Below are 10,826 nucleotides of genomic sequence, written 5' to 3' on the forward strand. Positions count from 1 at the left end.
AACACCCCCCACCATGTGGCGGGAGGGGGGTAGCCGGGGGTGGTGGGATGGGAGAGGATGAGAGGGGGAAGGTGGTATGGGTGAGGGGTGAGAGGGGGAGGGGGATTTCGAGCAAAAAAGTGAGTTTAAAGTATCAGAATGCCTCTACTTATATTGAGGTATAGGTGCTAATTGTCGGTAGGAATAATTATTTCTGTACATTAATGGTATCTTATATAGATAGATTTTCTTTGGAGTGTGTGAAAAAATCGTTGAACGGATTGTTTATCATGAATTGTGAAATTTAATCGGTTATATACGGACATTATACACTTGAGAGTTCTGAATTGGATACGCTCTACCCTGTCCAATAGGTAGTTTGCAGCACACCCCCAAGCCTCGATGCCATACTTAATTAAGGATTCTGATAATGATTTATAAATTAGATAAAGACAATCTGGTGGTATATTTCTATGTAAAAAGAAGATTTGAGGACTGATTGCACGTAACTTTTTCGAAATATGATCTATATGTGATTCCCATTTTAGTTCATCATCCAAGATTACACCAAGGTAACGGGTGTTATTTGTAACTTTCATAGGGGTACATGTGCAGGGATCACCATTATTCAAATAAAGACACTTATAATCATGATTTTTTATAACTGGAGGATTAAGAACTTTAGTATGGGGTGTTTTGAAGTGTAGGACCACTGTCTTGGATTCATTTATAATCAAGTTCCTATCATGTAACAATCGAAGAATATTATTATAGTCATCTTGAATAAATTTTTCGGCTATTTTGAAATTTTTATGGGCTACTATCAAAGCAGTGTCGTCTGCATACATGAAGAGCTCTCCAAAATAATAATAATAATAATAATATAATAATAATAATATAATAATAATAATATAATAATAATAATAATATAATAATAATAATATAATAATAATATAATAATAATAATATAATAATAATAATAATAGTAATAATAATGTCATAGGTATAGGCTACTGAACAAGTTGAGAATAACTTATTCTATACTTCGAAGCTTTGTAGGCTTTGTATGGCGAAGTCCATCTTTCTTAGAAGTTGAAGTTCTGACAAATATTCTATTACAATTCAGTAAATCAACATTATTTTATAGTTGTCTTGTTGTAATGGTAATATAGATTACAATTTTCTCGTCTGTGAAGTTTTGTTCTCTTATCGCTTGTTGCCTGATGTCATCAGTTTACAGTGTGAGAACTGGGGATATCGGTCTCACTTCTTGTCTTCTCTCTCACTTTATTATTGAAAGAGAGGTATGCTTATGAGGGGAATTAATTTCTTGTCCTCTATTAATTGGCAAGCCTGATTGAGCTGTACAAAATTTTGCTAAGGCGTTGCCCGTCACTTGGAAAAACTTTGGAGCCAGGGAACATCTGCGTATCTCTGCCCGATTCTTTGTTGCAATTTATTCTAGTTTTGGTTTCTAGTCAAAATATGTAGTCGATCATTGGTTGTGACCAAATTGTACATATTCTCCAGTATTATTTGTTCTTATATTATTCTTTATTAAATTTCATGTAAACTAGGGAAGAGAGAGATACGAAAATGATTTTATTCTTGAACAATTTCCGCTTAGAGCGGTTTACGAGTTTTACGAGTTGACGACCCACCGCCTTCGCAATCGACCAGGAATCCTCTAATCATTATAAGGACGGCCGCAGTAGATTCTAACAACGGGCTCTGTACTATGAACTCGCAGGACGTGTCAGGGACAGCAACATACTGTCAGTATCAAATCAATACAATTCCCAGTACGATCAACGGAACAAGGTATGAGAAAAATAATTCATCGTGAAAAGGTGTAAACAGGGAAAACGAAGTGGATTATGAACTGTTTCAAAAAGGGGAAGTGTTCGCCAATACAGACAGTGTTTGGTGTGATTAGCATTTCTGAAAATGTTTAATTGCCCCTGACACAATCTAAGTCTTTGGGGTAAGAATAATTAGAGGCGCTTAGGGACTATAAATTAGATTTAATAGGTTAATTTTCTGTAATGTGAAGAACAGGTTGGTCTTGTAAACTTGTTTTGTTTTAGTTCGAATTTTACTAGAGTCCTAATAGTCCCCGTTTGAGTAACTTCTCAACCTTAGATTTTGTTAACTTTCTTGTTTGCTGAAATAATTTATTATTTTGAAGATCTCTGTATCAATCTTGGCTCACCTGTTTCCTTAAGGCTTCATTATCTCTAGTCAAAATATTTCCAGTCAGTTGAAATATATTTTGTGATGTTCACAAAATCAGGTCCATTAAAGTCATATCTCTCTCTCTACAAATATGTTGTTCTTTATGAGTCTCCTTTCCACACCAGATAGTAAGTCAAGTAGTCTTTATTTTGTAACATGATTCCAAATTCATTCTAAATTTTCACTGCCCACCAAAGAAACGTAACATTGTTTACAATCGAAATTTGATTAGAGATCTCTTCTACCAGAGCCTTTTGTAAAGCTCGAACTAGGCAAAGACTGATTTTACCCTGTGGTCGTTTCCATTTGCGCAACTCACAACTATAGGAAAAGATACTCATAGGTATTGACTATATTTTTCAAACTTTATTAAAATTTTTCACTTTCCTTGAGGATCTACCAGCTTCCCTTCATATCTATTTTTAGCTCAACTAAATTGAGCCTGGCTCATACATCATAATCACACTTTGAATAACGTTAAATGAACCTCACACATGAGATAAAGTATTGGTTTCATGAAATCAGGAAAAAAGCTATAACTACAAAGAACTAACAATACAGTAATTGATTTGAAGGTTCGAAAAATGAATCTACTGACATTGCTCAGATATGGAACTCCAATGATTGATTGCTATTGAGAGTTTAATTGACAAATGAATGGCAATGCACAACAACATTTTCTTTGAAAACAATACAGGAAAACCCCTGGCTGAACAGTGTCAACATTTTTCTAATTTGATTAAACTCTGGTTTGAACATTTTTGGGAGATCACGTAGAGAAGAGCCTGGGTTGTATCAACATGCTTATAGTTCACTCCAATGTACCTAGAATACGTTTTGGGTAGAATTGTTGACTCTAGTTCTATCATTAGATCCAGTTAGACATACATCATTTACCTCACTAAATACCAGGAATAATATAAATATGCTGAATCTGATGAGTCCAATAAAATTAATAAATTAATATTAGCTCTCTTATGGCATTAGGGCCATAATATGCTGACATCACGTTCAACGCTAAACCACGTTTACTTGTAGGTATGGCTGCAGTTATCATGATGTGTTTTATACGTGTTTTTTGCAGATAATTGGTTTGAACCAAGAGATGTAGGCTGTTTGTTTAAACCTCGCATGAAACTCATTGTGATAAATGCAACAAGTAACGTGGACATATACAAGTAAACGTGGCTCAGCGTTGAACGTAGGTGGTGCATATCGCCTAGAGTAAGGCCTAGTTGTACAAAAGCCTGTTGAATGTAAACCGTGAATAATTGCCAAGTAAACAAACCAGAGAAGCCTTCCATTGAAAAAAGCCATCTCTGATCGCTTCTCGTGAATTTAATAATGATATTAATTTAACAGGATTTTGTGTAACTACCTTACTCGATACCTTAATACAATCAATAAATCGATCTTTTTCTATTTTTCTGGGAAACTTTCTGGCTTTTTAGTGAAATTTTTTGGTTTGAGTTTCAACATTAAGCACAATATGAAGAAGATATTTTAAACCCTACCCTGATTTATTCAGACTCCTTGGGCTAGTTTCACACTCATTCGGTTTGTTTCGTTTTCGGTTTGTTTTCGGCAAATTCCGATAAGTGTGAAACGGTAATTCAGTTTGAATTCGGTACCAAATAGAAACCGCATAGAACCGAACGCCCACTTGACTCTAATAAATTCCATCAGGTTTATAACTCATGTTTATAACAGAAAATTTCTTATTAACAAGATCTTGTTATCAATATAATTGACTTCCATATGATTTCATTTAACGAGACTATTCATAATTATGATATAACAGCCGGAATAAAAAGCGGAAAATTGTCTTCAAATTTGAATTGAAACATGTGTGTGATCATTGAAATAATGATCTTCATCTGATCCACTGTAAATGAATAAATTAAAATGCGTTTACACCAGAGTTTAAAACAAAGTTTTCAACATAAGAAAGTTAACCCTCTTGAAGGTGTGTAATTATTGTTGGAATACAGGTTTTTATCCAATGTTTTGCTCTTTCAGGGCTTGTAACTCTCCAACGATGCATCATAGAAACGGATGCTTATCGTAGGTTTGTAGAGCATTAAATTCTCTTTGAAATGATGAATTACTTTACTATTCAAAGTTTTCCTTCCATTGTTATAGCAGCTTCAATGTAGGGGGTGAAATTTTCATTGCTGCAACAAGTGTCAACTCAGCGGTTCCACACCTTCAACAGATGGGATAAAGATGCGCACTTTTGCTATGTTCACCTACTAACTAGTCCAAATCAAGCTTCAAAGTCAAAAATTGTGTCACAGACAACCCATTCAAATGTCATTGTCAAACGATCAATAATTGCAGCAATGAAAATTTCACCCCCGAAATTGAAGCTCCTGTAACAATCAAAGGAAAACTTTGAATAGTGAAGTTATATAATCATAATTTCGAAGAGAATACAATGCTCTACAAACTTACGGTAAGCATTAGTTTTTATGATGCATTGTTGGAGAGTTATAAGCCCTGAAAGAGCAAAACATTGGATAAAAACCTGTATTTCAACAATTACACACCTTCAAGAGCGAATATTCCGGGAACTGTTAGGAATATCACAAAATTTATTTGTACAGAAAGTGTACAGAATTTATCAAGCTTTATTTTTGATTCGTTAGTTATGTCGGTGGGATGCGTTGTTCTCAAGATATGAGCGTGGATGCAAAACGCTGAAAAATGCAACTTTTAAACCACCCTCATCCCCTTAGCACATGAGCTAGGGATGGGGAATTTTGATATGTTCTTCTCCCAACTAGTCTCAACAAAGCTGGGAAGTCAAACATTTTTTTCAAAGCATTCCCTTCAAATTCCTTTGTCAATTGGTCTATTGTTGCAAGAATGGAGATTTCACACTCAACACTGAAGCTGCTGCAAAAGTGTAGGGAAATTCGTAAAAGTGTGAAATAATACATAAAATCGAAGAGAATTCAATGCTCTATGAGCTCATAATTAATATGGATTCTTCCCATCGATTTTTGAAAAGTTATAAGAGCAAAAGTAGAAAAACATTGTTGGCAAATGTGTTTTTTTTTTCAAAATGTCACACCTTCAAGAGCGGATATCTCGAAAACTAGAGGAGATATAAAAAAAGTTGTGAAATGAATATTGTAGGAAATTATTAAGGCTTTAATTTGTTATATGAACGTCACGTCCTTAGGATACATAGTTTCGAGTTTTATGCAAGAAACCAAAAAATGGTACCTTTAAACCACCGCCACAACTTAGCACCGGGGTATGGGTGGGGAATCTTTATATGTTTACCTCCTTACTACCCTAAACAGAACTGCGGGGTCAAAAATCTGGTGTGGCGCACTCACACAACTTTTCTTGCCGTTATAAAAATTGATCAACTGACGCTAGTGTTCACGCACATCTCGAGTCTACTATTCAAAGATCTAAGCCAGCTGGTGACAGGACAATAGCTCTGCAGACACATGAAGTCTGCTATCTCTTCATAGTGAATGATTTAATAGAATCAACACTTGACAACAATTTTCAAATTGAATAATCTTATTTTCCCGAACTTCGAGCTTATTTTCAATTTTAGGTGAAAATGTTATTGAACATTGATTGTAAAGATTTTCATGCTCAATGTTTTCCACTTGAATTTTTTTCTTTCAATTGTGTCTGAAGCCTGATAAATGGGAATCTAAAATCAAACTTTGCATAGATGAAGCGAAACTCCTGAAATTTTCACAGATATGGGACTTGTGGCTGTTGATAGAGCTTAACAATGACTATTTTAAGTATAAATGTGATCAAAATCGTTGAAGCCGTTTTCAAGAAAATCGCGAAAAACCCTGTTTTTGGCAACATTTTCGCCATTTTAGCCGCCATCTTGAATTGCATTTGATCGGAATTGTTCGTGTCGGATCCTTATAGGGAAAGGACCTTAGGTTCCAAATTTCAAGTCATTACGTTAATTGGGAGATGAGATATCGTGTACACAGACGCACATACACTCATACACACACACACACACACACATACAGACCAATACCCAAAAACCACTTTTTTGGACTCAGGGGTCCTTGGAACGTATAGAAATATAGAAATTGGGGTACCTTAATTTTTTTCGGAAAGCAATACTCTCCTTACCTATGGTAATAGGGCAAGGAAAGTAAAAATTGTCTTCCCAACTTTTCCCTCTATACCCGTTTTTGAGCATTCATTGCCTGGACCATATTCGAATAATTCACAATTTTTTATTAACTTGAAAATTTTGTTGTTCAAGAAATAACATCTTACAATTTAACACCAGCTGTTATATTTAAATATACCAGCATGAAACTGTGAAAATCCAAACACGGCTGTGTTTGAGAACAAAATACTTAATTAGAAGCGTACGAATTGGAACCTGACATGTATGAAAGCCTTATTCGTTTTCGGTAACGAACCGAAAACGAACTGAACCGATCGAAACCGAATGCGTGTGAAGCTAGCCTTATTCTGTGATTAAAACAATAGTTTTGTTCAATTTTTCAGCTTTGAAAATTCAATAATAGATGGCTCCTTCAATAAATTGTTGTTATTCAATAATAATTCTTGGGAAATGTTGGGTTTCAACAATAGTTGTTACCACAATCAAACCCATAAAGGAAATAATAGGTCAATAAGTTAAGTCTAATAAGTTCCTTTAATTCCTTTAACTCTCATGCAACGATAATCAGTATGATTTATATTCCAATTTCAACATTTCTGAGAATATAAAATATCGATAGAACCTGCTTATCAAGCTGAAATTAGTGCCGTCGTGTGTCCACCACGATAATGATGACTGGAAAAATGAACCAGAGCAATACTTATGACCCTCGACTCTCACTGTTATTGGGTACTCTATGGTCATTATTTTGTTTTTTGAATGAATTTTGTCATGAGCATGAAAAATAATCAATTGTCATATTCTTATTCTTTTTCATTCGGGGGGTTGGATAAAAAGTGTATCAATGTGGTATGAAACATGTAAAATTCGTTACTCGTCTCTCTGGAGATTTAGTCCTGAGATTGAAAAGTTTGGTTAATATTGATGTTCTGGTTGTAGGCCAGATCTAGATAAGGTGAAAGTGCTTTGACATATTCAGCAGACTTGACCATCTTAACCAAGCTGTCAACCATAGTGCTTCTAATAGAATGCTACTGTCATGTTCTGCTTAGCTGCGAAATGGGAAGTAACATAGTTTGTGACAGCCAAATGGAAGATAACTAGGTTTTAGAGCGTGTACTTTGAATGCGGTAGTTGGTAAATGTGTACTTGTCTCCCAGTGTTGTGGTTGAACGAATCCATTTCCTCGTCTATCTTCTGTAACAGTTCATATTGAGCCAGATCGGCCAGGTGATGCAATAATTCCTGTTTCGAAAGAACAGACAAAGCAAAACCTGACGCAATTGCCAAGTTAAGAATATAATTTGGGTATTCCCCAAAATCTTTTACTGAAAAGAAATTGAGAGGTCTCAGAGCAAGAAGCTGGAAATTGTTATCACCAGATACGGTGTCAACAATCTAGATTAGATAATAACGACTCTCAAGGCTATGATTATGAACAGCCAAATGAAAATAAAAGTATTGTTGCAATTTATTTAATAATATAATATATATATATATAATATTTGAGGTTAGGTTCTTTGATGTTAACTAGTCGGCGACCTTAGTAGTCGGTCGAGCCGTATATTGTGAGAATTAGCCAGACACCTTGTGGCAAATTAGTTGCGTATAAATAGCATTCGCTTAGACTAGGATCAGAGGGTTTAGTAAGCAAGCATGCCAAATGGATGTAAACAAAAAAGCAATTAAGAAAACACAAAAATATTTATTATATCAAACGAGCATGAACAAAATATGAAAACAAAACAAAAAGTTAAAGGAAATGGGATTTAACTTTATTCAGTGCAATGATACATGATGCAGTTTTGGGATGTACCAATCACAATGCCCTATTTGACCGGCGGTAAAAACGATTTAATTTAAAATGTACATGTGCAATTTATAAAAATCATAAAAATTTGTAATCTTTATTGAACGAACAGATTTATATAAACAATGTAAAATACGAGTTTAAGACTGAAATATTCACTCAATGGATAGTAATATGATATTGTTGTTTGGGGGTTGGCAACACTGGTTGCAGTTGAAAAGTTCTAAATTAGTAAGCTCTCGAAAAACATTGCGATCAGCCATTTTTCGTCAGGCATACAATTAATACAGTATTTCAAAGAGAAGTGTACTTTGGACTCAGTTAGTGCCAACGAGTAAACAACGAATTGACCTCGATGGGAAGAAGGCCACGATTGAGGGATGTTTAGTCGGAGATTGGAATACTTCAGTGCCTGACTCCATCTGGGAGTGAATTATCAAACTATTAGTAAAAATTTCGTTGAGATATAGCATAGCTCTTTAGTCACTGATGATTACGGTATTCAAGTCCTAATGACCTACATAATGATATTATCTTATATCTCAAGAATTCGGGAGGAACCAGCATTTATTTCATTATATCTTCATTGTTATTTTCTTCTTGTTGAACGGCTAAGTTCTTTATCATGACTATCGACGGCTTGTTTACAGATATTCCGAATTTTACATATAGCAATGAGTGTTCAAAGAATGGAGTAACTTTGAATAGAAAAGAAAAATATTCAACTGTATAGCATTGTAAGTACAAAGAAGGACAAGAAATGGAGTCCAAAGACCTCGTCAGTATGCTTGATAGATTCAAAGCAGATTCAAAGCAAGAGCTAAAAACCGAATTTGATGAGAAGGTGAGTGTCATTACAGACAGGGTTGCAGATGTTATGAAGGAACAACTACTCAATATCAACGAAACACTTAAAGAGCAGAAGGAGAAGATAAGTCGATTGGAAAAAAGGTCAGGGAGAGAAACATAGTTGTACACGGGCTGAAGAATGATAATACGAGCGATCCAAAAAGTTTGGTTATTGAACTAATAAGAGGAAAACTCGATGTAAGAGTTGAAAACTGGGAGGTGGACTTTGTCAGAAGAATAGGAAAAAACGAAGATAATACAGCCAGACCAATTGTTCTGGCACTGACAACGCTGTCGAAAAAACGGAAGTTTTGAAGAATAGTAAGAAATTGAAAGGATCTAATATTCCTGTCTCTGAAGACTATCCTGAGGACGTTCAACAAATTAGGAAGAGCCTCAAAAACGATCTAGTAGCAGCCAGAAAAGAAGGTAAATACGCCGTAATAAAGTACGATAAATTAGTCATGATGGAATATGAGAAAGGAAATAAAAAAAGAGAGTTAAGTGTTTCTCCAACGAGTAAGGAAAGCCAGGCAAAACAAATGAGGGCATCAGATGAGAAACAGGAGGAAATAGTACCCGAAAAGACAGGAAAGGAAAGTAGCAGTGTAGAGAAAAAGGGTCCTATAGACAACTATTTCCAGATGAAAAGTAGGGATAAGAACTTGGATAGGAATGAATAGCGTTAAATGGAAACTAGGCTGCCAACCAACAAAAACAGGATGATATAAAAAGCGAGAAATTCAAGAAATAAAATTTCCTCAGAAAGGTTGGTCACCGAGGGGAATTTGGACTGTAGCCCTCCAGGGTTAGTGATAGGAACACTAAATGTGAGAACTCTCTGTACGGAAGACAGACTGTGTGAATTAGAAAAAGCATTACAAGAAACAAATATAGACATTCTTGGTTTAGCAGAGGTAAGGAGAAATTCTGAAAAATTATATACAGAAAAAGCGAATTCCTTTTCTACCACTTTGTCGAGACACAAGGCAAAGAGGATTTTTAATAAAGAAACATTTAAAAGAAAAAATAAATCGAACTCAAGGGTTTCTCAGAAAGAATTGCAGTGTTGAGACTGAGAGTTGGAATCTGTAAAACGTTAATATTTATCAAGTTTACGCTCCTAAAGTTGAATCAGATGTGATAGAATGAGAACTTTTCTACAAAACTCTTCCTACGATCTTGTCTCAAGATAAAAGCAATAATTGGAGAAACTCTACGATAATACTAGGAGATTCCAATGCACAAGTTGGATTTCAGGAAGACAACGAGGCGAATGTCGTAGGTAAATATGGATATGGAAGCAGAAACAATCAATGCTAGATGATTTCTGTTTTCAACAAGGGTTGAAGGTGATTAATTCATTTTTCAAAAAAAGAAGAGGAAGAAAGTGGACATGGATCTCTCCATATCAGCAAACAAAAAGTGAAATTGATTATGTTTTGACAGCATATAGAGGCCTCGTGGAACAGTTCGATGTCACCGGAAAAATTTAATTCTTCACAGATCACAGACTGATAACTATCATACTGTCTAAAGAATGGAATTCATTGAGACCGAGGCGTACATGAAATAAAAATGTTGTTAAAATGCTGGCACTGAATGAAACAGAGACACATGAATAATGGCAAATGTATGACATATAATTGAAAATGAATCGCACCTGACCCTGCAGGAATCATACAATTTGATGGAATCTCTGGTTGTGAGTTTTTTCAAACAATCAGCATCGACGAGACCAACAAAAATTTCACAGAACACGAAAAATATAATTTTTTTGAGAGAAGCTATGAAGAGGAAAAATCCAAAAACTGTAGAGGA

At 35.0% G+C, this 10,826-nt stretch overlaps 1 protein-coding gene across 1 annotated transcript in view; it reads right to left on the reverse strand.

The window, feature by feature from the left end:
• The window catches only part of LOC111049709 (proteoglycan 4), a 90,962-nt gene that overhangs the window by 61,357 nt on the left and 18,779 nt on the right, over positions 1-10,826 (reverse strand). The gene's annotated exons all lie outside the window — the stretch shown is intronic.

This window comes from Nilaparvata lugens, chromosome 13 (assembly GCF_014356525.2).
Source record: "Nilaparvata lugens isolate BPH chromosome 13, ASM1435652v1, whole genome shotgun sequence".
NCBI lineage: Eukaryota > Metazoa > Arthropoda > Insecta > Hemiptera > Delphacidae > Nilaparvata > Nilaparvata lugens.